Source organism: Mobula birostris, chromosome 25 (assembly GCF_030028105.1).
Source record: "Mobula birostris isolate sMobBir1 chromosome 25, sMobBir1.hap1, whole genome shotgun sequence".
NCBI classification, from domain to species: domain Eukaryota; kingdom Metazoa; phylum Chordata; class Chondrichthyes; order Myliobatiformes; family Myliobatidae; genus Mobula; species Mobula birostris.
This window is the reverse complement of record NC_092394.1, coordinates 29,325,500-29,350,418: the sequence shown is the minus strand read 5'-3', so window position 1 is coordinate 29,350,418 and position 24,919 is coordinate 29,325,500. Positions and strand designations below refer to the sequence as shown.

The window sequence follows — 24,919 nt, the reverse complement described above, 5'->3', positions numbered from 1 at the left end:
CTTTCTGTAGCCTCTCTATTTCCTCAAAACTACCTGCCCCTCCACCTACCTTCATTTCGTCTGCAAACTTTGCAACAAAGCCATCAATTCTATTATCCAAATCATTGATATATAATGTAAAAAGAATCAGTCCTAACAGACCCCTGCAGAACACCAGTGGTCACCAGGAGCCGCTCAAAAAAGGCTCCCTTTATTCCCAATCTTTGCATCTTGCCAATCAGCCACTACTTTATCCATGCTGGAATCTTTCCTGTAATATCATGGGCCTGTAGCTTGTTAAGCAGTCTCATGTGTGGCACCTTGTCAAAACCCTTCTGAAAATCCAAATACACAACATCAACTGGTGTTCTCCTTTGTCTATCCTGCATGTCATTTCTTCAAAGAATTCCAACAGATTTGTCAGGCAAGATTTTCCTTGAGGAAATCATGCTGATTATGGCCTATTTTATCATGTGCTTCCAAGTACCCTGAGACCTCATCTTTAATACACCTCTTTTAGAACTCTGGGGTGTACACCATCTGACTTGTCTACCTTCAGACCTGCCAGTTTCACAAGAACCTTCTCTCTAGTTATGGCAATGTCACACACTTCATGATGCCTGATACCTGGAACTACCACCATACTGCTAGTGTCTTCCACTGTGTAGACTGATGCAAACTACTCATCACTTCTGTATTCCATCTTTACCTTCTTAATGACTTTTTAATTGCCTTCTGTTATTTTTTAAAAGATTCCCAATCCTCTAACTTCCCACTAATTTTTGCTCTATTATATGTCCTCTCTTTGGCTTTTATATTGGCATTGACTTCTCGTGTGTCATCATAGTTGTTACTTCAAGCAACACACGAAATGCTGGAGCACGGCAGGCAGCATCTATGGAAAAGAGTACAGTTGACGTTTCGGGCCAAGACCCTCATCAGCACTCTTTTCTTTAGGATGTATATAACCTGTGTCTTCCAAATTGCTTCCAGAAATTCCAGCAATTGCTGCTCTGCTGTCATTCCTGACAGTGTTCTCTTCCAATCAATTCTGGCCAACTCCTCTCTGTTGCTCCTGTAATTCCCTTTACTGCACTGTAATACTGCTACATCTGACTATAGCTTCTACAGTACTTGTCAAAATTCAGGGTGAATTCTATCATAATCACTTTCCTCTAAGGGTTCTTTTACCTTAAGCTCTCTAACCAATTCTGATTCATTACACAACACCCAATCCAGAATAGCTGATCTTCTAGTGCGCTCAACCACGAGGTGCTCTAAAAAAACATACTCTAAGCACTCTAGAAATCGCCCCTCCTGGAATTAATAAGCAATAATATGCATTTCTTAACTCTCTGGACCATAATTATGTGTTAATTACATTGTATTCAGCACAATCTCAAGCTTGAATGTAAATCCTAGACACTACCACATATTCAAAGTTTATTTCATCTCAGAGTTTGATTCACGATGAAGTGTGGTCCAGGAGGGGCTGACGCGAGTCTGTCCATTTGGGAGCCGGGATTGGATCAATCTTCATCTGGCATCTCATCCACAGACATGGGTGGCCCTGAGTTGGCATTGTCTGATGGAAATCCTTAAAGCACACATGCCTCCACACAACGTCAATGTGTTGATCTGCTAAATGTGGATACGCTGTATAGCCTTTCAATCAAACGATGTCAAATCATTGAAAAAACCTTACCCAAGATGTCAACTCCCATCCAACTACTTCTCAAAAGTAGTACAAAAATATAAACGTCAACAAAACAGTAACTTCCATATATCATCTGGACAACCGACTAACCAAACTAAAACTTAACATCAAACTAAATGATAAACAGCTACCCAATGATCCACATCCAAAACACTTAGGAATCACACTAGATTGAACTCTTTTGTACAAGATCCACCTTCAAAATGTAGAAAATAAACTAAAATCCAGAACGGCCATGATCAGGAAGACAGCAGGAACCAAATGGGGTGCTAACCGGTCAGTCCTACGAACATCTAGCCTAGTACTGTGTTTCTCAGTTGCCAAATATTGTGCACCCACCTGGGAGAGAAGTGCTTACACAAATATCATCAGTACACAGCTCCATACTTCTATGAGAAGAATCTCAGGAGCCTAAAATCCACAGCTGTCCAATGGCTCCCAACAATGAGTGGAATAGCACCCCGGAGATCCAAAGAGCAGCTTCAGCAAAATTCTACAAGTGTATCCACAATATGCCCAACAACATTCCAGCTCGCAAACTCATTGAAAATGCTCCTCTAACTTCCCAACTCAAATCCAGAAAACCTTTCTACAACTTGATAAACCTCAACTCCTATGACAAACATACTGAATGGTGCCAATACCAGCACACCAACATGCCCCACTGGAGACCTGATTGACCAACCCACCTCACTCCTCCCAGGCTTCACTGGACAGGACAGCAGGAAAAAACAGGACAGCCGCAAATAGACTCAGAATTTATCATGCCAAAGCAGTGCAAACACTACACCGGTTGGGCGCCTGACAAACCCCAGCTTGCTCCTGCAGTGTCCCAACCCAGTACATCCTCCACCTGGTTCAAATATGCCCTCTCACCAAGATCTGAGACAGCTTTGCCACAGTCCATCACTGCAGCCATGAGCTGGAGGAGTGGCTAGACAAAAAAACAATTAAAAGTGTGAAGAGAAAAACACCTGCCATACGAAACAAGTCTTAGAACAAAGATGGAAGCTCCCAATTTGTTTTTGACCTGTTCCCTTAAATGATTACTTTAAACATCAAACCATTATAATCAAAAATATAATGAAGCAAACATCGCAGAAATTGCTATATTAGATTCAGCCATTGTATTACACATTTCCTACATAATCATGTTTGGTTTCCTTGTTCCTTGTTTTCCAGCTTCCATATCATCCATTTTATTGGTTTCTCACTTTACGCCTATCCTGTGTAGCTACACATAGCTCCAATGTCATATTCAAATTTGCTGATGACACCACGGTCATAGACCGAATTAAAAGTGGTGATGAATCAGCAAATAAGAGGGACATTGAAAATCTGGCTGAGTGGTTCCACAACAACAACCTCTGTCACAATGTCAGAAAGACCAAGGAGCTAATTATTGACTTCAGTAGGAGGAAACCAAAGGTCCATGAGCAGTCCTCATCGGGGGAACCAGACGTTGACAGGGTCAGCAACTTTAAATTCCTCGGTGTTATTATTTCAGAGAACTTATCCTGGACCCAGTACATAAGTGCAGTTATGAAGAAAGTATGGCAGTGCCTCTACCACCTGAGGAACTTGCAAGGATTTGGCATGACATCTAAAACTTTGACTAGTATCTGTAGGTGTGTGGTTGAGAGAGTATATTAGCTGGTTGCATCACAGTCCGGTATGGAAACACTAATGCCCTTGAACAGAAGATCCTACAAAAGGTAGTGGATAGAGCCCAGTCCATCACCGTAAAGCCCTCCTAACCAATGAGCACATCTACAAGAAGCATTGTTGCAGGAAGGCAACACCCATCAAGGACCCCATCACCCAGGTCATGCATTCTTTCTGCAGCTGCCATCAGAAAGGTGGTATAGGAGCCTCGGGACTCATCCCATCAGGTTCAGGAACAGTTACTACCCTTCATCCAACAAGCTCTTGAACCAAAGGAGATAACTTCACTCACCCCATCACTGAAATGTTCCCACAACCTACGGATTCACTTTCAAAGACGCAGCTCATGTTTTCAATAGTTATTGTTCATTTATTATTATTTCTTTCCTTTTGTATTTGCACAGTTTGGCTTCTTTTGCACACTGGTTGTACACCCTGTTGATGTGGTATTTCATTGATTCTATTATGGTTATTGGATTTATTATGTATGCTCTCAAGAAAATTAATTTCAGGGTTGTATTTACACATAATGTTCCAGTCTTAAAAATGATGGTAATATCATTTATCAATCCCCATCATTTTCTCATATAACCAGTTTTATTTCTGACCTAAGTATAACCATATAACAATTACAGCATGGCAACAGGCCATCTCGACCCTTCTAGTCTGTGCCAAACTCTTACTCTCACCTAATCCCACCGACCTCCACTCAGCCCATAACCCTCCATTCCTTTCCTGTCCATATATCTATCCAATTTAACTTTAAATGACAACATTGAACCTGCCTCAACAACTTCTGCTGGAAGTTCATCCCACACAGCTACCACTCTCTGAGTAAAGAAGTTCCCCTTCATGTTACCCCTAAACTTTTGCCCTTTAACTCTCAATTCATGTCCTCTTGTTTGAATCTCCCCCACTCTCAATGGAAAAAGCCTATCCACGTCAACTCTATCTAACCCCCTCATAATTTTAAATACCTCTATCAAGTCCCCCCTCAACTTTCTTCGCTCCAAAGAATAAAGACCCAACTTGTTCAACCTTTCTCTGTAACTTAGGAGATGAAACCCAGCTTTCAGGATTGGTTGAAACTGTATTCAGTCATCTCCACCAACCCTCTAAGTACCCTTCACTGTTCATTTCAGGGTCATAATTATACAATGACTCCTGTCTTTAAGTGGTGTGCCAACACAATACAAGAACCTTTCTACCAGCTCCCAGGGGATCCTATTATATATGGAACCATCTGGTTTCTAATTTACGGCATGTCTGAACTATGACCTTGCTCAGAATTATTGCCACTGGGATTACTACATGGTACATTATGATGCAATGGGAAGGGCCTAACATTAGCCTTTGGCTGGTCCAAGGGTATGGTTGGTCAGGCCGAACTGTCATTGCATGCTTAACTACATTTCTACTATCACACCCCATCACTTAGTTTTAATTGATGCACAGAGTCTAAAGTTTACAGGTAACGCCAACCCATAGTTAACTTTCACCTCAAGATTTAGCAATAGGATTTCTATCCAGAGCCTCAGTTGTCAGGAAACAGACATCATTTCTCTCTGATGATTCAAATACCCAACCTCTAGGGCTAGTGAAATGCAGCATGGCCCAAAAATCTGACAGTTACCTTTCCAGATTGTATTTAAAATTTCTTACCTGCTACATTTTCCTTGGCCCTGCTTTTCTCAGAGGCATCATATTTTTGGTTGATAACAATTTAGTGATCAGGCTTAAAATCTGCCATCATTGGTAATTCCAACAATTGTGTTCTTCAATTTATTTCATTACAAACTAATCTTAAGACTTTTGTTCACAAACTAATACACAATTCTAGCTACTCTTACTTAGCATAAACTTAGTATAGTAACCAACTTGTACTGTTTAGTTAGAATTCCAAAGAATGACTCATTTCAATCTGCATTCTGAGAGACAAAAACAAGTCTTAACATGCTATCAAAATAAAACATGCATCTAAAGGTTAATTGTCTCCAAACCAATCACTAATATACAACTGCAATGTTTAGTTTTTTTAAAGATTGAAACTGATCTTTAAAATACTAACTTAATCCTTCACATTTCAAAGAAACTCCTTTAATCAAAATGAAGGTTGCCAATGTCTTTTATTTCAAACATAATTCAACTTCCCCCAAGAGGCATACAAATGATTGTTATAGCCACAACAGAACAGAAATGTTTTGATCTTTTAATCAATTGATCTTCTACTTTTTCCTAACAGTAACTTTTGAAAACCTTAAATTATAGCTACTCAGATGTCTTTAGCAAGAAATGTTTAACTCATAACAATCCAAACTTGTCCAGGAAAGCATGCCATATGGAACTTAGGGTGGTTATGCTGAACTTTTCCAACAGACTGCTAGCTAGAAGTCCTGAAATATTTGCTAATATGAACACAACTTTCCACTGGACCTCCAACTATGTGGCAATGCCACCGAAGTATAATTAGCACGATGCTTCAATGTGTTGCTCCTGAACATAATAAGCTTTGGAAAGTAGTGCACTTTAGAAAAGAACTATTCAACAACAAAGATTTGGCTTCCTGAATAATTTGGCGTGTTTCATATGGATTTTGGGCTGCTGATCATGAAAATCGCCATGAAATTTCCCTATCATGTGCCATTTTTTGAAATTGCCAACAATTATTATTTCAATTCATAATTCAAGTCAATTAAAATGTTGTCCACAATGTAAGCTGAAAAGTTTTTGGTCTTGTCCAGGCAAGCCTGGGCATGCTAAGGCAGGGCAGATGCTGCATGGTAGAACAAGTTTTACAAAGGCTATAAAAGCATCATGTTTTCTATGCATTGAGCTTGCATGTATATCAGTTTGTAATCACGTTGATACGCATGCTCTATGCATATAGCATCATAATTAACTGTATTTTCAGGATTGTTTGTGATAGCAAGATGTCTCAGCAATCTTGCAACAGCTGTGAAACTGTTTAATTTGAGGCTGGATACGCTTAAATCGCAAAGAGATTCCTCTTATTAAGAAAGTCTATGAGCTCTACTTTGGATGTAAAATTGGTGACCAAGACAAAGCTCGAGCTCCCCACATTTGTTGCACAACAATTATGCTCTGTCTACCAGAAAAAAGCGGGATCTCCTGGTGGCCACCCAGTTCAATTTGACTTCCCATTCTGACACGTCAGTCCACGGACTCATCTACTGCTGCAATGCGGCCACACGCAGGTTGGAGGAGCAACACTTGTATTCCATCAGCAATCTCCAACCTGATGGCATGAAAATCAATTTCTTGAACTTCCAGTAATTTCCCCCCCCACCCTTCACCATTCCCATTTCCTTCTCTCAGTTCACCTCCATCACCTCCCTCTGGTGCTTCTCCCTCTTCCCTTTATTCCATAGCCTTCTGTCCTCTCCTATCAGAGGCTCCTGATCTCCAGCCCTTCATCCCTTTCACCAATCGACTTCCCAGCTCTTTTCTTCACCCCCTTCCCATCTCCCAATTTCACCTATTACCTTATACTTCTTCCTCCCCTCCCCCCACCTTCTTACTCTGACCGCTCATCTTTCTTCCCCTAGTCCCCATGAAGGGACTCAACCCAAAACATTGACAGTTTGCTCTTTTCCATAGATGTTGCCTGGCTTGCTGAGTTCATTCAGCATTTTGTGTGTGTTTCTTTCACAATAGCTTTTAAACAAATGCAAACGGAAAACAAAAGGAAACAAAAGAGAACATTTCAAAATCCACACTTGTATTCTCTCTCTTCTGGAACTTCACTTTAAAAAGTGCGGTTACACAGTAAATTAACACTAATGCCAGCATATAAATAATGTGTTTGGGGGCGTCAAAAGGGAATTAACACTTCACATTTAACCAATGAATCCCAGGAGCATGTGTTTACAATTGCGAACTATCCTTTGTACGATAATTCTATTCATGCTGACTGTAAATTGTTCAGTGGCTATTTGTAGGTTACTGAATGAATAAATACAAACGTACATGCTGGAAGAATCACTGTGCTCTAAAGTAGACATGAGCAGCAAGCTCAGCAACCTGTCTGCTGCACTCAATGTGTCCCCTAGCATCTCCACTCCAAGGACATAAGATAACAGACACAGATCACACTTTACCAACTCACTTTCAGTACCAAAAAAAATCTGGCTTTTCCAACTTTCTCAATGTACTAGTCTTTAAGACGTGCACACTGGCTTTATCCAAATTAACTTCCAACGCTGCTATAATAAATATTGGGGCCCTGTTAATGCATGTAGTTAGACAGCAGTTAGTTAATACTGACTGCACATGGTAATAGTTAGAACACTGATACTGTACTTAGATGATGAGCTGCCTGCTTTATGTTAAACAGAAGGGGAACAACATCTGCACCTGCTTCCTGTGGCTTTCCTGTTTAGTTTCTTGATTATCTGTGCCATGTTCTCTTTCTATAACTTCATATCTCTCTGTAATAAATTTTAGCTATATGATTAAAATGAGTTGACAATTATCTGAGCTCCAGGTTACTATCTTCAGACTTTGCACACACTTAATAAAGGTCAAATGACTCTCGTGACTATCACAATTATTGCTCTTGACAGCCCACCTCTTTTAAAAAGGTTCTTTGAGGCTGCCACGTCTTCTATCATGACTTCACTTTCCGCTTTGGTGTTTCTATAGTCTGATATCATGTTTTCATGAAACTCCTTAAAACTGAATGCCAGCAGGCAACTAATCAGATTAAAGGCTGGTGAAGGCTCATTTGTAAATATACATTTTCAAGTAAATGCCTCCTTTGGTGGAATTGTTTAGGGGGTGTGGTTGTGAAGAGATACTTAATAGAAAATTTAAAGAGATCAGCATATAGTGTCTTTCATATTTTAATGCGGGTAAGCAAGCTCCCACAAGCAAGAATGAAACTAATGGCCATATCATTGATACTAGGGGTCGCCAACCCGTCGATTGCAATCGACCGGTCGATCTTTGAGATTTTCCCAGTAGATCCCGAAGAAAAATCAAAAATAAATACATAAATACTGTTGTAATGTGAGCACTATAAAAGTTATACTAATCAGGCTAATGGTAATATAGCAATATTTTCACTAAAAAGCTGTTTGTAAAAAGATTGTTTCCTGGTTGCAGGGGTTTAGTTCCGTTCTTTCTGCCCAGTGCACACGTGTGTAGTTCCCCCACCATGCACCGCGTTTTCAGCGTAGCCTGTGCTGCATCAAAGTGACCAATCAGATTACGTAACAGTACAAACTGTGGCAAACATCAATATACGGCAGTGTCCCCAACCTCCGGGCCGCGAAGCAGGCAGTGGTGTAGTGGTAGTCGGGATCACACACCACATTTTTAAGAAAAAAAGCCGAAATAAACAAGCTAATTAATTAGATGCTGCCTGGCACGTAAATGTCGGCTCAGATCAGAGGCGACGCAATCGGCATTCACTCGTGATACCCTGATAGCATAGCGGAGGCTCCACGAAAGAAGATGAAAACGTACAAATTCCATCCAGAATGATAAGAGGAATTTCTATTTACCTTGGTGAAAGACAAGTGTGCATGTATGTTGTGCCAACAAACACAAGCACTGACTAAAAGAGGGAATCTGGAGCGGCATCACAACACCAACCACCAGGAATTTAAAGACACCTACCCACCAAAGAGCACAATTTGTGCCTGGAAAGTTGAGCTGAAATCGGGGTTGAAGTCCCAGCAATTGTTTTCCACAAAACATGCTGCTCAAAATAAGGCTGCTATTGAAGCATCAATTCGTGCAAGTCACCTTTTGGCTAAACACAAGAAGCCTTTTACAGATGGCGATATATCCAAGGAAGAAATGGTCATTACCGCAAAGACTGTTTTTAATGACTTTAAAAACAAAAACAGCCCACAACTGCAATACATAATATACCACTTGGCCCTGCAACAGTGACAAGGAGGGTAGAATCACTGTCAGAGGCCGTGGATCGACTTGTCACTCTGTGAATACATTTTCACTACAGTTCGATGAATCCCTGGATGTAATGCAAACAGCTCAGCTTGTTGCATTTGTCAGTATGGATTTCCAGGATTTTACAACAAAGGAGGACTTCCTCACTCTTTTGCAATTAAAGGAAAGAACGAGAGGTGAGGATATTTACAAGGAATTTTTAAAAAATGTCCGTGAAAATGACATCCCCATTCATAAGCTGGTGGCAATTACTACTGATGGGGCCGAGCAATGCACGGTGTGCACGCTGGTTTTATAGCACTAAAAGTCAGTGCCTACTTCAGGTTAACTTATCCATGTGAAATTGTATTTTCACAGATGAAAATTATTAAATCTAAGTACAGGAGCTGACTTACTGACAGACACCTCACTAGGGTTGCCAACTTTCTCACTCCCAAATAACGGACAAAAGTAGCAGTCAACTCCCGGGACATTTGTGTTTACCCCAAAAGGACTACCATGACTATGAAGCCTTGCGCGGGCACCTGTGTGCGCATGCGTGATGTGCCGATTTTTTTTACCCCACGAATCGGTTTTGGCTTAATTTTCATTATTTCTACTTTATATAGGCTGTGTATTTATCATATCATTCCTGCTTTTACTATATGTTACTGTTATTTTAGGTTTTATGTGTTATTTGGTATGATTTGGTAGGTTTTTTTGGGTCTGGGAACGCTCAAAAATTTTTTCCATATAAATTAATGGTAATTGCTTCTTTGGCGTAAAGCATTTCTGCACGAACGGTTTCATAGGAACACTCTACCTTAGCGGGGGGAATACGGGACAGTTGGCAACCCTACACCTCACAGACTGTCTGTAGTTATGAGCCAAATTTCAGGGAACTAGCAGAAAGTATTCAGCCCCAGTCATCACACTGAGTGCAACAGTCAATTTTTATTCATTTATTTTTCGTGTTGAAATAAAATTAAATAATGAAACTTGGAATTAAAGGTGTGAAGTATTGTAATATTCTTAAAGAAAGACAGCTATGGCCTGTTTGATATGCTAGTTACAGTGTTTTCTTGTTTGAATTAATTTGGAAGTTTGACAAAAGTATTTTGTGTAATTCAAATACAATTCGCCCAAATAAAAGGCCTCAAACTGGAAGTACAATCAGAGCTGTTTTTTCTCTAAACGATTTAGTTCTCTGAGGTTGAGGTAGGGGATCTTGGGCTTAAAAAGGTTGGTGACCACTAATCTATACAATGCATTGGTTGATTGATAAGTGTTGCAAAGGTCACACAACAGCAATATATAATTATTTAGGGAATGCATTGGAGATGCATTTCATCTCCACTCCAAGGAAACCCTAGCTGATTCAATCGCACCTCACAATTGAAATACTTTAACCCAAGCAGGTTATTTTGTCCTCTCCAGTGCAACCACATCTTTCTTCTTGATGACCAGAAATGCACAATGCTCTGTTCCTCAATACTATCCGGGGCTCAACCATTCACGGCATATGCTCTTACCCATGTTATCCCAAGTGCATCAACTATACTCAGGACTACATTCTATCTGCCATTGCTTTGCCCATTTTATTGACTAATATCTTCCTGAAACTTAAGACTATCCTGCTACCGCTCAATAATGCCATCAATTTATGGGTCATCTGCAAAGATAACGATCATATCTCCTAAATTCCTATGCAAACCATTGATGTACATGACAAACAGAAAAGGTCCCAGCACTGATCAATAATTCCCTATCACTGATATTTAATCCAGAGGCCTGTTATCAAGCTCATCCTTGTTTCCCTCCTGAAATGTACAGTAGGTACGATATTTGCTGTTCTCCAATTTCCTAGCACCTCATCTACAGCCAGTGAAGATTTTAAAAAAATCTATCAAGTCCTCTACAAGCTCCTCCCTTCTCCCCATCACAGCCTGGGATAAAGTACTGTTTAATAGCTAGGGTGCCTTATACTTTTGCAGTTACATATATGTAAACATGGAGCAGAGAGCAAGTTAGTAAATCTGGCGGAAGCAAAGGATATTGGGAATGGTGAGGATGGAATGCCGTGGGAGAGGTGTGCGACAAGTGGCAGACAAAGAGTGCCAGGGTGTGGGGTGGCACAGATGCAGACACACCCAGCCCTGAGACACCAGGCAAGGTTATTTGATTCCAAACAACTGCTTTATTGATCACGGAATGTCTCTCTGTGGGGTCCCTTCTGCCGTTCCCTTTTCCCAACCAGGATTCTCCTCTCCCTGCCCCTTTCCCACTCTCAAATCAAAAGAGAGACCCATATCAGAATCAGGCTTATTATCACTCACATGTCACTATCTTTTTTTTCGCTGCAGCAATATAGTGCAATACATAAGTACATGAAGTACAGTGCAAAAGTCTTAGCTATATGTATCTTAAGAATTTTGCAGGTACTATAGATCTCAATGGCCCTTTAAGAATGATCAATCTTTAAACCCTCTAAAGACACATAATACCTCCTTTTTAATGTTAACACATTCTCAGATTTCACCATCCCCTTTGCTGAATTCTTCAGCAGTAATGGCCTCCTTATGGATGCAAGTGAGAAGAATACATTTAAGATCCCACTTGTCCTCCAGCTCTGTACAAATGCTGCTATATTTATTCCATATGGCTCTGTTCTTTCCATGGTTACCTTATTGCCCTTAACACAACAGAGTGTTTGCTGAATTTCCATAACCCTGCCTGCCAGTGACCATTCATGACCCTCTTTAACCTTTTAATTTCTTTACATTTATCTTCTATTTTCAATACTCTGAAAGGTTTTTTCCATTTTCAGTTGTTTTAGTCACATGCTTACTTTTCATCTTTATCACGTCATTGATACCTCTTCTTACCCAGTGTTCCCTTTTCCTTTCAACTTTATAAAAACATATATCTGAATATTTTCACATTTAAATGCGTCCCACTGGTCAGTTATATACTGACCTACAAATATCTGCTTCATGTTTACCAGGTTCTATCTTATGATAGTGAAAATGGCATTTTTTCCTCAAATTAGGACCTTAATTTCATGACTATCTTTATCCCTTCCCATAACTACCTTGAAACTTATAATCACCATTTGCAAAATGCTCTCCCACTGATACTCTAACAATGTGACCAGCTACATTCTCTAAGATTAGGTTCAATGACATCCGCTACTATGATAACCCAACTACATCATATTTCTTTGTGATTTGTCGAAATCAGTCCTTCCCTACTTCAGGCTGACAGTTAGGAGACCACCTCCTTGTTCCCAAGTTTTACTTACAGTTGAAGTCAGAAGTTTACATACACCTTAGCCAAATACATTTAAACTCAGTTTTTCACAATTCTTGACATTTAATCTTAGAAAACATTCCCTGTCTTAGGTCAGTTAGGATCACTACTTTATTTTAAGAATGTGAAATGTCAGAATAATAGTAGAGAGAATGATTTGTTTCAGCTTTTCTTTCTATCATTACTTTCCCAGTGGGTCAGAAGTTTACATACACTTTGTTAGTATTTGGTAGCATTGCCTTTAAATTGTTTAACTTCAGTCAAACGTTTTGGGTAGCCTTCCACGAGCTTCTCACAGTAAGCTGCTGGAATTTTGTTCCATTCCTCCAGATTCCACAGGTTCGTAGGCCTCCTTGCTCGCAGACGCTTTTTCAGTTCTGCCCACAAATTTTCTATTGGATTGAGGTCAGGGCTTTGTGGTGGCCACTCCAATACCTTGACTTTGTTGTCCTTAAGCAATTTTGCCACAACTTTGGAGGTATGATTGGGGTCATTGTCCATTTGGAAGACCCATTTTTGACCGAGCTTTAACTTCCTGGTTGATGTCTTGAGCTGTTGCTTCAACATATCCACATAATTTTCCTTCCTCATGATGCCATCTATTTTGTGAAGCGCACCAGTCCCTCCTGCAGCAAAGCACCCCCAAAACATGATGCTGCTGCCCCCATGCTTCACGGTTGGAATGGTGTTCTTCGGCTTGCAAGCCTTGCCCTTTTTTGTCCAAACTTAACGATTGTCATTATGGCCAAACAGTTCAATTTTTGTTTCATCAGACCAGAGGACATTTCTCCAAAAAGTAAGATCCTTGTCCCCATATGCACTTGCAAACTGTAGTCTGGCTTTTTTCTGACTGTTTTGGAGTAGTGGCTTCTTCCTTGCTGACCAGCCTTTCAGGTTATGTCGATATAGGACCCGTTTTACTGTGGATATAGATACTTGTCTACCTGTTTCCTCCAGCATCTTCACAAGGTCTTTTGTTGTTGTTCTGGGATTGACTTGCACTTTTTGCACCAAAGTACGTTCATCTCCAGGAGACAGAATGCGTTTCCTTCCTGGGCGGTATGACGGTTGCATGGTCCCATGGTGTTTATACTTGTGTACTATTATTTGTACAGATGAACGTGGTACCTTCAGGTGTTTGGAAATTGCTCCCAAGGATGAACCAGACTTGACATCATTTTCTGACCTCAACCCGATAGATAATTTGATGGGCAGAACTGAAAAAGTGTGTGCGAGCAAGGAGGCCTACAAACCTGACTCAGTCTGGAGGAATGGAACAAAATTCCAGCAACTTACTGTGAGAAGCTTGTGGAAGGCTACCCAAAATGCTTGACCAAAGTTAAACAATTTAAAGGCAATGCTACGAAATACTAACAAAGTATATGTAAACTTCTGACCCACTGGGAAAATGAAGAAAGAAAGAAAAGCTGAAATAAATCATTCTCTCTACTATTATTCTGACATTTCACATTCTTAAAACAAAGTAGTGATCCTAACTGACCTAAAACAGGGAATGCTTTCTAGGATTAATGTCAGGAATTGTGAAAAACTGAGCTTAAATGTATTTAGCTAAGGTATATGTAAACTTCTGACTTCAACTGTATATGGTTTCATTTGAAGAGTCTTCTAGGATATCATCTCTCATTATCACAGTAATGAGCAATTAAATTAACCTTACAATGCTACCTTTTCTTTAACAAACCCCCTATCTGTTCCGGTCAGGCCTGAAGATTTTATGCCCTGGGATATTGGATTGCCGTTCCTGCCTTCCTTTCATTACAATGAATGCAATTTAGACTTGCATTCCTCTTAGATACCGTCACGTACTTTATCATGCCCATTAGCTCCTCCCAATGGACTGACACAGATCCAGATTTATCACATGCTGATCAAAACATAGTGAAATGCGTTTTTGCATGAAGAGTCAACGCACCCACGAATTTGCAGGAGGCAGCATCATATCTCCAAATTTGCCACCATAGCACGTCCACAATGCTTGGTATAACAACACAGAACACAACAAAACTGAACAAGACGAGCAGCAATAAAAGCAACAACAAAACAAGTCATGTTCCTCCCTCGGCTGTCTCAACTGTACATCTATTCTGTGCCCCTTAATCAAAGCCACACACACAAAAGGCTGGAGGAACTCAGTAGGTCAGGCAGCATCCATGGAAAAGAGCAAACAGTGGATGTTTTGGGCCGAGCCCCTCCTTCAGCAAGAAGAAAGAAGGGTCTCAGACTGTTTGCTTTTTTTCCATAGTTCCTACCCGACCTGCTGAGTGCCTCCAGTGTTTTGAGAGTTGCTTTGGATTTCCAGCATCTGCAGATTTTCTCATGTTTGTGATTTATTACTCAGCCAAATTTGCTAAACACCCCAAAAAAAACCCCCACTTCAGACAAAAGTTTGACTGTAACACATGTTAAAACTAAATATTTTATTTAATCAAATTTTGCATGGAGAGTAATCAACAAACATGGCGATTGCAGTGGTGAGCAGTTAAGCACTCAAAAAAGCTGGAAATGAGGATCTAGGATGAAAGCTGCAGACCTTTGGTTATAGAAACACTATACAAAAACAGGAGGAAACCCAGATTTTCATCAAGAAAAAAATGACAATTATGAAACAGCAATAGTGGAGAAATCTACAGTGGTATTAACAGACAAAATTGATGAACCAGGGAAAAAAAACTGATGAGATTTCTTAGCAGATCAGTAATACAGTATTGCAATGGAAACCTTGACTCAAGGGCAGAGAGAATGTAGCTACGAGAAATTTTAATTCAGTTCAATGGCACAAGCTAGTAGAGCTGCAGCTTCATAGCACTTGAGACCAGGTTCAATCCTGATCTCAGGTGATGTCTATGTAAAATGTACACATTCTCCCTGTAACTCCAGGTATGCTGGTTCCCTCCCACATCCCAAACGTGCGTAGCTTGGCAGGTTACTTGCCCATTGTAAACTGTTCCTTCTATGTAAGCAAGTGATAGAATTGGCAAGAACTGATGAAAATGTGAGCAGAATAAATATGGGATTAATGTAAGATTAGCATAAATGGGTTGTGGATGGCTGGCTTCAGTAATGCCTGCACTCACCACACTGGCTATAGTGTAACCCCAAGTTTAACCCTCCTGAAAAGTACTTACAGCCCCTGTTGCAAGGATATTGGTCCTTGTCTTGATGAGCCTCTGTTCCTCTTGCCCCAGGTCATTCTCAGACCTCAGAAATCCAAACTCTCTCATCTCCAACATCAAGTATTGAAGGAATTTAGTGGGTCAAGCAACGGGCTAGTGGTCAGTCATTCCAATTGCACTTGACATTGCCAAAATGATAAGACAGAGGAGCAGAATTAGACAATTCAGCCCGTTGAGTCTGTTCTGCCATTCCATGATGACAGATTTATTATCCCTCTCAACCCCATTCTTATGCCTTCTCCCCATAACCTTTGACACACTGACTAATCAAGAACTATCAACCTCAATGGCTTGCCCTCCACAGACATCTGTACCAATGAATTCCACAGATTCACCACCCTCTTCTCATTTCTATTCTACATGGATACCACTCTAATCTGAGGCTATGCCCTCTGGTCCTAGACTCACCCAATATAGGAAGCATTTTCTCCATATCCACTCTATCTAGGTCTTTCAATATTTGATAGGTTTCAATGAGATCCCCCTTCATTCTTCTAAACTCCAGCAAGTACAGGCCCAGAGACATTAAACACTCATGCATTAACCATTTCACTCCTGGAATCATTCTCATGAACCCTCTCCAATGCCAGCACATTTTTCTTAAATAAGGGGCACAAAACTGCCCACACTGACCAATGCCTTATAAAGCATCAGCATCACATCCTTGCTCTTATATTCTAATCCTCTAAAAATGAATGCTAAAATTGCATTTGCCTTCTTTACCACTGACTCGACCTGCACAAGGACTCCCAAGTTCCCTTGTAGCTCAGACTTTTGAATTTTCTCCTTGTTTAGAAAATAGTCTACACCTTTATTTCTTCTACCAAAGTGCATGATCATACACTTCCCTATACTATATTCCATCTGTCAGTTATTTGGCCAGGTCCTTCTACAGAATCCCTGCTTCCTCAGCACTACCTGTCCCTTCACCTATCTTTACATCATCTGCAAACTTGACCACAAAGCCATCAATTTAGTCATCCAAAATTGTTGACATACCATATAATGTGAAAGAAGCGATCCCAATACTGACCACTGCAGAACACTTGTCACTAGCAGCCAACCAAAAAAGGCTGCCTTTATTCCGACTCTCTGCCTCCTGCCAATCCTTTATCCATGCTAGTATCTTTCCTGTAATACCACGGACTTTTATCTTGTTAAGCAGGTCACATGCGGCACCTTGTCCAAGGCCTTTCAAAAATCCAAGTAAAGAACATCCACTGACTCTCCTCTGTATATACTGCCTGTTATTTAGAACATAGAATAGTACAGCACAGTACAGGCCCTTCGGCCCACATTGTTGTGCCAACCCTGAAACCCTGCCTCCCATATAATCCCCACTTTAAATTCCTCCATACACCTGTCTGGTAGTCTCTTAAATTTCACTAGTATATCTGCCTCCACCACTGACTCAGGCAGTGTATTCCACGCACCAACCACTCTCTGAGTAAAAAACCTTCCTCTAATATCCCCCTTGAACTTCCTACCCCTTACCTTAAAGCCATGTCCTCTTGTATTGAGCAGTGGTGCCCTGGGGAAGAGGCACTGGCTATCCACTCTATCTATTCCTCTTAATATCTTGTATACCTCTATCATGTCTCCTCTCATCCTCCTTCTCTCCAAAGAGCAAAGCCCTAGCTCCCTTAAACTCTGATTATAATCCATACTCTCTAAACCAGGCAGCATCCTAGTAAATCTCCTCTGTACCCTTTCTAATGCTTCCACATCCTTCCTATAGTGAGGCAACCAGAACTGGACACAGGACTGCAAGTGTGGCCTAACCAGAGTTTTATAGAGCTGCATCATTACATCGTGACTCTTAAACTCTGTCCCTCGACTTATGAAAGCTAACACCCCATAAGCTTTCTTAACTACCCTATCTTCCTGTGAGGCAACTGTCAGGGATTGTGGACATAAAACAATAGACAATAGGTGCAGGAGTAGGCCATTCGGCCCTTCGAGCCAGCACCGCCATTCACTGTGTTCATGGCTGATCATCCATAATCAGTATCCATTTCCTGCCTTACCCCCATAACCTTTGATTCCACTATCTTTAAGAGCTTTAAGACATGTACCCCCAGATCCCTCTGCTCCTCCACACTACCAAGTATCCTGCCATTTACTTTGTTCTCTGCCTTGGAGTTTGTCCTTCCAAAGTGTACCACCTCACTTCTCCAGGTTGAACTCCATCTACCACTTCTCAGCCCACTTCTACAACCTATAAATGTCTCTCTACAATCTTCAACAATCCTCTACACTATCTGAAAACACCACCAACCTTTGTGTCGTCTGCAAACTTGCCAACCCAACCTTCTACCCCCACATCCAGGTCATTAATAAAAATCGTGAAAAGTAGAGGTCCCAGGACCGATCCTTGTAGGACACCACTCGTCACAACCCTCCAATCCGAATGTACTCCCTCCACTACAACCCTCTGCCTTCTGCAGGCAAGCCAATTCTGAATCCACCTGGCCAAACTTCCCTGGATCCCATGCCTTCTGACTTTCTGAATAAGCCTACCGTGTGGAACCTTGTCAAATGCCTTGCTAAAATCCACATAGATCACATCCACTGCACTACCCTCATCTATATGCCGAGTCACCTCCTCAAAGAAATCTAACAGGCTTGTCAGACATGATCTGCTCTTCACAAAGCCATGCTGACTGTCCCTGATCCTCTAAATGCCCATAAATCCTATCTCTAAGAATCTTTTCCAACAGCTTTCCCATCACAGACGCAAGGCTCACTGGTCTGTAGTTACCCGGACTATCCTTACTACCTTTTTTGAACAACGGGATAACATTCGCCTCCCTCTAATCCTCTGGTAACATTCCCATGGACAATGAGGACATAAAGGTCCTAGCCAGAGGCTCAGCAATCTCTTCCCTCACCTCGTGGAACAGCCTGGGGAATATTCCGTCTGGTCCTGGGGACTTATCTGTCCTAATGTATTTTAATAACTCCAACACCTCCTCTCCCTTAATATCAACATGCTCCAGAACATCAACCTCACTCATATTGTCCTCACTGTCATCAAGTTCCCTCTCATTGGTGAATACTGAAGAGAAGTATTCAATGAGGACCTCGCTCACTTCCACAGCCTCCAGGCACATCTTCCCACCTTTATCTCTAATCGGTCCTACCTTCACTCCTGTCATCCTTTTGTTCTTCACATAAATGAAGAATGCCTTGGGGTTTTCCTTTACCCTACTCGCCAAGGCCTTCTCATGCCCCCTTCTTGCTCTTCTCAGCCCTTTCTTAAGCTCCTTTCTTGCTACCCTATATTCCTCAATAGATCCATCTGATCCTTGCTTCCTAAACCTCATGCTTCCTAGCCTTCTTCCACCTGACTAGATTTTCCACCTCACTTGTCACCCATTTTCCTCAGAGAATTCCAACAGATTTGTCAGATAAGATTTCCCCTTGACTTTGGCTTAATTTTCATGCACCTCCAAGTACCCCAAAACCTCATCCTTAATAATGGAATCCAACATCTTCCCAACCACTGAAGTCAAGCTAATTGGGGTATAATTTCTTTCTTCTGTCTCCTTCTCTTCTTGAAGAGTGGAGTGACATTAGCAACTTTCCAGTCCTCCAGAGCCATTCCAGAATCTAGTAATTCTTGAAAGATCATTACTAATGCCTTCACAATCTCTTCAGCTACCTCTTTCAGAATGCTAGGTTTTGTCCATCTGGTCCAGGTATTTTACCTACCTTAGGACCTTTCAGCTTCCACAAGCACCTTCTCCTTAGTAATAGCAAGTACTCACTTCTTCCCTGACACTCAAATTTCTGGTATCTTACAGAGTGAAGACAAGCACAAAATATGTAATAAGTTCATTCACCATTTCTTTGTCTCAAATGAATAACTCTCCAGCAGTTTGATATCCACTCTCACCTCTATTTTACTATTTATATATCTCAAAAGTTATTTGGTATCCTCTTTGATATCTTTGGCTACCCTACCTTCATATTTTATCTTTTCTCTCTTTATGGCTTTTTAGTTACCTTATTTGTTTTTAAATGATTCCCAGTCCTCTAGTTTCCCCACTAACTTTTGTTATATTATATGCCCTTTCTTTTTACTTTTATCTGGTCTTTGACTTCCCATGTCACCAATGTTCCCTCTAATGTTTTTACAGCTGTGCAGACCAACTATTGTTCTGCACAGAAAATTTTTTACACTGCCTGAAAACTGTGCAGCACTTTAATTTTTTCTGTAATATGCATACTATGAATATTTAGAAGGAAGATTGAAGTATCACATACTTCTGATTTTCTTTATTAATTGAAGAGTATAATGAAATACAGTAAAACAAAGAAAATTTTCATGTTTAGTGAACTTTTTCTGTGTCCAATTCTGGCTGCACAGTAACAAAAGCTATGTGTGCAGGAGCATTTCAGTCACTGCAAGGCCACACACATGCTCAGCCAAAAGGGAACAGCGCTCAACCCCCGTGGTTGCCTCATCCCTCCTATAGAATATTTCTTCATCTTTGGGACCCATCTGTCCTGTGTCTTCCAAATTGCCCCTTGAAACTCCAGTCATTGTTCTACCATTATCCCTGCGAGTGTCCCCTTCCGATCATAACTCTACCCACTATTCTATATCTTCTGATCCTATGTGGTTTCTTTTTGAGTATTTGATTTCAATTTTACCAATAGAGCCAACCCACCCTTTTGCCTACCTGCCATCCTTTCGATACAAGATATATCCTTGGATGTTAAGCTCCCAACTATGATCTTCTTACAGCCACATCTCAATGATGCTCACAGCATTGTACCTGCCAATCACTAACTGTGCTACAAGATCATCTACCTTATTCCATACACTGAGTGCATTTAAATAACATTTTCAGTCCTATATTCATCATACTTTTTGATTTTACCCCATTCTGTACTTCACCTCATCACTGACTGCAATTTTGTCTTATCATCTGCGTATCCGTCCTCACAGTCTCACTAAACACTGCATTGACTTGTGTACTAACTGCCCTATCTTCAGCCTTTTCACTCTGGTTCCCATCCCCTTACCAACTTTGTTTAAACCCTCCCCAACAGCTCCAAGCAAACCTGCCCACAAGGATACTGGCCCCCCTCAGGTTCAGGTGATACATCTATCAAGATCATGGCTGAATGAACAACATCTCGTATCCTGCCTGGACAATCTCCAACATTTTTTATACTAGTTTTCCTTCCAGTCCAGATGAAAGGTCTTGAGCTGAAAAGTCCACTGTCCATTTCCTCGATAGATGCTCTCTGATCCACTGAGTTCCTCTAGCTCTTACATGTTGCTTCAGATTTCAGCATCGTGTGTCTCCACCTGCACAAAATATTCATTTACTTGATCTTCCTAGTTCTGTACATGTTAGCAGAGGGAGTAAGCCTGAAATTACTATCCTTGAGATCCTTCTTTTTCACTTGTCCTAGATCCCTCAACTTTGCATGCAGGATTTCATCTGCTTACCTCCAATATTACTAATGCTAATATGTTGAGACTTTTGCAAGGAAACTTTCACCTCATTATCTCTTACTGACCTTTCATAGGTGTTGAACCACACTTGTTTACTGGGCATCACCAAGGGTGGCTTGGTTGTTCCATCACTGATTAAACTGGATGAAAATCATAGTTGCCAGGCAATGAGGGACACAGTGAGAGACAATCTTTAATTATCCTCATCCTCACCTAAAGGAAACCTTCTAGCAAGAGAATTATAGTACACACTAGACAATTCACACAAGGTGCTTGAACTGAGAAATGAGATACTGTAGAAGTACAATGACAGAAAAGCTACAAAAAATAAAATCCAAAAAACAAAAATAAATGAACATGCGATGGAGTAAAAAGAAAGACTAGAATAATGAAAGGAAATGACAAAAATTATAGAGCAAGGCAAGGAACACTTTGCCTTTGTCACAGGAAGCTTAAAGTGTAAATGAAGGGATAGAACAATAAAGAGGATGAGACAGGACATTCACTGAAATGCAACTATTCCATTTTATGTCAGGAGATAGTTCCTGATGAAATGCATCAGGGTATACTAGTGAAGTGATACTTCATTAGTTAATTAGATCATGTAAAAGAGTTTCAGTGACAGGCATTTGAAAAAAAAATGCTGCAAAACACCAATTCCTTTGAGAATCCTGTCTATACTTCATCATTTATAAAATACATTTGCTTTATTTGTCACATGTACATCAAAACATACAGTGAAACGCATCGCTTGCTTCAATGACTAACAGAATCTGAGGACGTGCTGGGGGCAGCCTGTAAGTATTTGTGGCATGCTTCCAGTCCACAACCTACTAACCCACACGTCTTTGGAATGTATGAGGAAACTGCAGCACCTGGAAGAAGCTTACATCGTTATGGGGAGAATGTACAAACTCCTTAAAGACAGCGGTGGGTTATGTCACTGGTGCTGTAAAATGTTATGTTAACCATTACATTACAGTGTGCCATGTTGTTCATACTATCAATCTGGCCTTTAATTCCTCCAAAGGCATAAGGATTAAATACAACCTAATTATTGCCATTTTCATCCAAAAGGTAGAAGCAGAGTTTCTAAAAAAAAATTGTACTCAAGCGTATTTACATTTGAAAGTTGTGACAGAAGGCTGAAAGAACAGCAAAGTAAACCATATTTTCAGGAAAGGATAAATATTTTAAAAATGGTAACCACAGACCATTCCATGAAATGTATGAATTATCTACTTCCAAACAAATAATGCAATAAGTATTGAAAAAAAAAGTTTTAAATAGACAAGTACAAGCTCATCATTAACTTTAAGTGCCTTGATATTTAATACTTCTCGATAAAGGTCAGTGCAGACTCAGTGGACTGAAGTGCATGTTTCTATGATATATGATTCAACACAAATGCATCACTTATAACTGTTGACACAAGGAAATCCCTTCTCGCAATTCCTCCGCCTCCGCCGCATCTGCTCTCAGGATGAGGCTTTTCATTCCAGGACGAAGGAGATTACTTCCTTTTTTAAAGAAAGAGACTTCCCTTCCTCCACCATCAACTCTGCTCTCAAACACACTTCTCCCATTTCACACACATCTGTTTTCACCCCATCTTCCCGCCACCCCACTAGGAATAGGGTCCTAACCTACCACCCCACCAGCCTCCGGGTACAGCACATAATTCTCCGTACAATGGGATCCCACCACCAAGCACATCTTTCCCTCCCCCTCCTCTTTCCGCAGGGATTGCTCCCTACGTGACTCCCTTGTCCATTTGTCCCCCCCATCACTTCCCACCGATCTCCCTCCCGGCACTTATCCCTGTAAGCGGAGCAAGTGCAACACATGCCCTTACACTTCCTCTCTCACCACCATTCAGGGCCACAGACAGTCCTTCCAGGCAAGGCGACACTTCAGCTGTGAGTCAGCTGGTGTGATATACTGCCTCTGGTGCTCCCGGTGCGGCCTTCTATATATTGGCGAGACTCGACGCAGGCTGGGAGACCGTTTCGCTGAACACCTCTGTCCGCCAGAGAAAGCAAGATCTCCCAGTGGCCACGCATTTTAATTCCACGTCTCACTCCCATTCTGATATGTCTATCCACGGCCTCCTTTACTGTCAAGATGAAGCCACACTCAGGTTGGAGGAACACCACCTTATATTCCGTCTGGGTAGCCTCCAACCTGACAGCATGAACAATGACTTCTCAAACTTCTGTTAATGCCCTCCTCCCCTTCACACCCCATCCCTTATTTTATATATTTTTTATTTTTCCCCCCTTTTCCCCCCTCTTTTTTCTCCCTCTGTCCCTCCCACTATAACTCCTTGCCTGCTCTTCACCCTCCGGGCTCCACTCCCCCCTTTTCTTTCTCCCCAGGCTTCCCATCCCATGATCCTCTCCCTTCTCCAGCTCTTAGATCCACCCCTCCCCTCCTGTCTTCTCCTATCATTTCGGATCTCCCCCTCCCCCTTTCAAATCTCTTACTATCTCTTCTTTCAGTTAGTCCTGACGAAGGGTCCACTGTACCTCTTCCTATAGATGCTGCCTGGCCTGCTGCATTTTTTGTGTGTTACTTGTAACTGTTGACCTGCATTCCCTCTGATCTGAAAATATCTCAAAGTTAAAATTAGCACCCTTGTGATGAATTCCAGTCATACCCTTTTTGGAATTTCTTTCCTAAATCTGCTCTACCTTATTTAAGTCCTTCAAATTTACCTTTCTGTTTCTGTTTATAATCATTTGATATAAACTGTGTCAACTTTTGCTTGATACTTAACTCCTCTTTGAAAATAAGGAAAAGTACTTTCCAGCAACATTCATTATACTCTTAAAATTCTTTTACACTTTGAGAATTTTGTTTACTACATTTGTCTATCTCCCACCTTGTTTTCCCTTGCACTTCACTGTTGACAAATTTTTTTTTAAAACTCCTGCTAGAGAAAAATTACTTAAGTTTTAAAAATTTGTTCTAGCTTTTCCCCTTTTTCCCATTCCTTCATTTTCTCCAGAGATTAATTACTTTGGAAACTTACTACCTCTTATTTTTCTACATATGTTCCATTGGTTTGTCATTCTGTCATTTTACCCTCTCTGTAACATTGAGAAGATTGAGATTGTTCAATATAGTTGATACTGTATCTTGTTTCAACATCTTGACAGGTTTAAATAGGGAAAATAGAGAAGCAGAATAGTCAAGGGCTAGGTTTACAGTACACACCAAAAAGATCCAAATGTGATCTGAGAAGAATCCTTTATACAGCTAACAACAGGAGTTGAAAAGCACTGTACCAAAACATAGTGGATCTAAAAGAAACAAAAATATTTTAACTTTTGAAGATAATGAACTTGTAGGGATGAAAGGAAAGTCAAATGAATTAGAGGGTACTGATGTGTTTTGCTGAATAACCTGTTTAAAAATACAATGATTCTCCAGTTCCAAATGTCTGTATCAGTCTACTATGAAGTGTTTTATCCCCAAATTAAGTTCCTTCGTTCTACACTTTTATTTGTTCCTGTAATTCATTTGATCATATTGGAATCACAAATTCTCAACTACACCCTTATTTTACTACTCTTTACATACCCTATCCAAGCAAAGGTACAAGAATTTTGATATTTTACAGAAGTTAAATATGGAACTAAACTAAACATTTCTTTTTAATTA

At 40.7% G+C, this 24,919-nt stretch overlaps 1 protein-coding gene across 6 annotated transcripts in view; it reads right to left on the bottom strand.

The window, feature by feature from the left end:
* Window positions 1-24,919, bottom strand: part of LOC140187841 (protein-tyrosine sulfotransferase 1-like) — a 121,419-nt gene that overhangs the window by 67,260 nt on the left and 29,240 nt on the right. The window lies entirely within an intron of this gene.